The following is a 4307-nucleotide window of genomic DNA, read 5'->3' on the forward strand; positions in this document are numbered from 1 at the left end:
GTCTTGAGGAAGGATGGATGTGCATGGGCTAACCGTGGTCTATGGCTCTGAATTTGAGCTCGCTTGCTCAGCAGCAGCGCAGAGAGCAGGCAGAACAAGTGCAGGACAGCCTGTACTCCTTCATGTAAACTTGCTTTTACACGTATCTTATCACTCTTTAGTTTTTACGCATGTCTTCTTGCTTTTCTTCTTTGACCTCAGGGAACCTTAGCAGCCTTCCCCAAGACTTGCTCTGACGGGAGAGAAGAGTTGCCACCTCTGCCTCCAGGGCCTCGTGTTATCACCCCTCTGATACCAACAATGGGGTGGAAAGTCTGGAAACTCATCTGGAAGGCAAGTAAATAACTTAAAATCCCTCCTACTTGCACATTCTGTTAGAAGTCTTAGCAACAGCTCTCTCCCCAGGACCCCAAAAGACCACTGAGTGGGGCTGGGGGCTGCGGAACAGCTCTGTGCCCTCCCCCTGGGTTGTGCCCAGTCGTCCCACACTGCAGTGGACAAACGAGGCCTCAACTCCCAAGCCTCAGTAAAATCAGCCAACAAAAAAAAAGAAGTAATTAGGGGTATATTTGCTCACAGAAAGGAGATTACAAATTACCCACATTCAGCACTTGGAAACAAGATTATTCATGACATAACAGATTGCCACTGTTGTAATCCAGAGCCTGTAAACACTTGTTGGTTGTCCACGGGCAAAGGCAAATCTGTGCCAGTGTAGCTGTTTTTAGGTAGAGGTGATCAGGAATTATCAGATGCTAATGTCTGAACACTTTTCTGTGCCACTAATACTGTTTCCTGAATGCTTTCCCTGCTAACCTTAATCTGAATGGCGCCTGCATCTTCCATGGCCCTAGGGCTGGGTCTTTGGGGAATTCTCTTATAAACTAAAATTAGGCACTATAATAGTAAGATGGAATTTTACAGGGAAAAATTAATTCTGAAATAAAAAGAAGTAGCAGACCTGATTAACCTGGCCTTCGTTCCAAGAACCTGTTGACTGTATGATTTAAAAAAAACCAAACAAATAAAAATCAAAGTTAGAAATCAACAGTTTATAACTCGGTGACATCACGTATCTTCAAACAGCTCTTCCAGCATCTCATTCCCAAATCAGGAAATTTCAAGGGCCAACTGGTTCCAGGGTGGCATCTCAGGACTGTGATAAATTGCAAAATTGCTCATCAAGAGTGAATCTCTACAGAGTACCTAACATTCCAAGTCATCATGTAAAGCTGAATGTGAACCCAGAAGTCCCTGCAGGTGAAGTCTGGATGCACTGATGCCATGCCACCAGGAGCTAAGCAACAGTTTCACCATAAGGGTTTTGGATTGGCAGCTGTATAGACGTGGACATTTTCCCTTAGAGAAGACTGGTGAGAGCCAAGGCAACGTAGGATTCTGCAAGGCAATATGACAAAAACATGAAGGGGATAATCATCTTTGTTCAGTGAAATAGATATTACTAGTTTATGAAAATAATGAGGTATGAATCAAAATGCTTAGCCAAGGCTTTGGTACTCATTATGAAAATAGCACAGCAACAACGCACTGTTGAAGGCATTTTCTAGCAATCACTCCATGCCCTCACCCACACACTGCCCCTCTCTTGAGAACAGAAGATTCCAACTTTGTTGCCAACAAGCTGATAAATGAAGAGCCAGTTCCTGCTTGTTTTACAGAACCACACTTGGGCCCACTGCTGTAAGTCTGAGAACGGTAGTGCTTGCTTACGTTTTCATTATTTAGGCTTTGTGGAAAATTTTCCACAACACTCGGAGGATGTAGGAACATGAGAATTATGTTTTAAGTCATGATTTAATCACAGTGAAATAAACCCGTGGCATATGCATTTGCAGAAGTAATGGGCCATGAGAAAATGTCTCCTGCATAAGTCCCTAAAAGGCTGGATAATTTTCTTCAGTGTGAGAGGTTCTGACACAGAGTTATCTCCAAAAATGGTGTGAGCAGAGTGATGGGCAGGAGAGTCACAGACAAAACAAGAATGAAGATCACATTCTGCTGTAACAAGTGCTACCTAGCGAGACAATGCAATACACTTACCTTCTTAAAAGAAATTTCTCATTTACTTGCTTGATAGCAGTTTTAATACATTTGTACACCTGAAGAAGCTGAAGTAACCCATTCTAGAGAACGTTAAAGTGATTTCATAGCTTGCAAGATTTTTGGATTATGCACATATGTGTCAGGGAATACTGTGGGTCTCATATCAATATTGGCTCAAGAACAGTTCAAAACTGATAAATGTGTATTTCTTATTTTTCAGAGCATGCAACGCAACTGATCCCACCTGGAAGTACCTTGGCAAAGAATACATTTTTCAGCTACCTGAAGGTTTTCCAACCCTGAGATCATTCTTTCTTGGCCTCATCCCTGGCATAGCAGACGCCAGGACCCTGATGGGGCCGGTGCGATGTCAGAGGGGTGCCGTGACACACGACCACCCCTCTCTGCGGTGGTAGCCGGGTTGCCGTATCTGTGCAGCTGAACCAGGGCAGGACCTTTCTGCTGCTGCCCAAGGATTCCCCTCTGCTGGGAGGTCTCTCCCAGGGCCAGGTTGGCTGGCAGCAGCAGGAAACAGTCCCAACGTGCTGTGAAACTAGGGCCGTAATATGTTAATGTGAAGACTTTTTCCAAGTAATCTTTACCATCTGTTGTCTCACACTGATGTTAGTATTAATAATTTATAGGCCTTCTCTTAAGGCTGAGGAGGAAGCAGAATGCTAAGTTCTAACACAGAGACAGCATCAACTTTTTTTTTTTTTATGAGATTGATGTTGCTCTATATGATAGCCTTGCACAGGGAATATATGGTGCTGTTGAGCTCTCCATTGCTGTTGCTTTTGCAAGTCTTTTACTGAAAATAGCAGTGGCAAGATATTTTTTTTAGTCCAGTTCCTCTGTTGCTTCTTTCCTTCTAAAATAAGGCACGCAGACTATCTGGTACATCAGCAAAGTGCATGTAAAGGTCAGAGGCAAAGCATAAGCTAACAATATAAGTCATATTATAGGATGCAGTTACTGCCAGGCAAGAACAGACAGGGTTCCTTCTGCTATCCGAGGGACTGTTAGGCTGAAGGAGCATACTTGTGCTACCAGTTTAAGCCAGTAGAATCTCCTTGCTATATTTAACCTTGATTTCCTCAGAGACTAAATATGCAAATCACAAAATGCGATGCATGGCAAACACCGCTTTCATAAGGGAGAGCTAAGGTATAGTCCCAAACAATCAAATCAGGCTTTCCTACTCACAGGGCTTCACTCTAATCCCTTATTAACAGGATTAATAGCTGACTTACAGTTCATACCATTTTAGTCCCCTTTTACACAAACCAATCTAGCAGCTTTCACAGAGGGACAGGTGGATTGATAGTCTTAGTCAAAAACTACGGTGATAATGCAGAAAATCAGCCAAAGGGAGGGATACCAGGGTGAAAACGGACAGCTGGAAGATTACTATCAAGACCATGCAGTGACTTCACCCACAGAAAGAAATGTGAAATGCGTGGGAGACCCTTCTGCTTCTAAATTGAAAAACAAAACAAAACCCCTGAAAGATAAACAAGTACAGTAAAGGAATAAATCTCTCTATTAATAAATGCTTACCAGAGGATAAACAAGTAAAGGTATAAAGAAGCTGTGAAGCTCAGAAATGTGGAGGCATTTGATGAAACCTAACCCCACGAAGAAACGCAGAGCTCTGGCAGACTGTTACACAACCTTTGATTTCTTTTAATAACAGTTGAAGGTCAGATGCCACAGCTCTTCCTGGAAATCCTAAAAAGACCGGGTGGCCCCCCAAGTTAGAGAGGAGCTGCCACATCGTGCGTTGTGCAACGTATAGCTATTGGCTAACGTATGTTGTGTCACCCCCCGACAGCTGCCTCGGACCCCGCTGTTACAAAGGGCTGTCGCACTCGGGCCAGCAGCACGTAGCAGCCTTGGGGCGGCAGGACCCGGGCGGGGGAGCTGGGGAAGGGCGGGGGGGTCAAGCTGATTACTCTCCCCCCCCCCGCCCCTCCCTGCACAGCAGGGCTCAGCTGGGTTACCCGAGTTCACACCGAGCTATTGACATTCAGCTGCTTCGCTTACTCATTACCGGATCAGCAGGGGACCGTCTGGGTCTACAGAGTTAACCCTTCCCGTGCCCTGATTGTTAGGGGTGTTTTTTAAAAGGAGTATGACCTGCGGGGTGATGGGGAGGGGGCTTACCCGTGAGCATGGCGGGGGGCACCGCTGACACGGGAGCAGGACCCGCCCGGGAGGAGAGCGAGAGGCGAGGTACCGCT

General features: G+C 45.3%; 1 long non-coding RNA gene across 1 annotated transcript; it reads right to left on the bottom strand.

Annotated features, from left to right (window-relative positions):
- Positions 1 to 245: 245 nt before the first annotated feature.
- LOC137660623 (uncharacterized) lies at positions 246 to 3713 on the bottom strand. The gene is made up of 3 exons (XR_011047728.1): positions 3625 to 3713; positions 962 to 1398; positions 246 to 326 (listed from the first exon to the last, which is right to left on the bottom strand). It is a non-coding gene; the product is annotated as an uncharacterized lncRNA (long non-coding RNA).
- Positions 3714 to 4307: the final 594 nt, after the last annotated feature.

The sequence above is a fragment of the Nyctibius grandis genome, chromosome 2 (genome assembly GCF_013368605.1).
Source record: "Nyctibius grandis isolate bNycGra1 chromosome 2, bNycGra1.pri, whole genome shotgun sequence".
NCBI classification, from domain to species: Eukaryota; Metazoa; Chordata; class Aves; order Nyctibiiformes; family Nyctibiidae; genus Nyctibius; species Nyctibius grandis.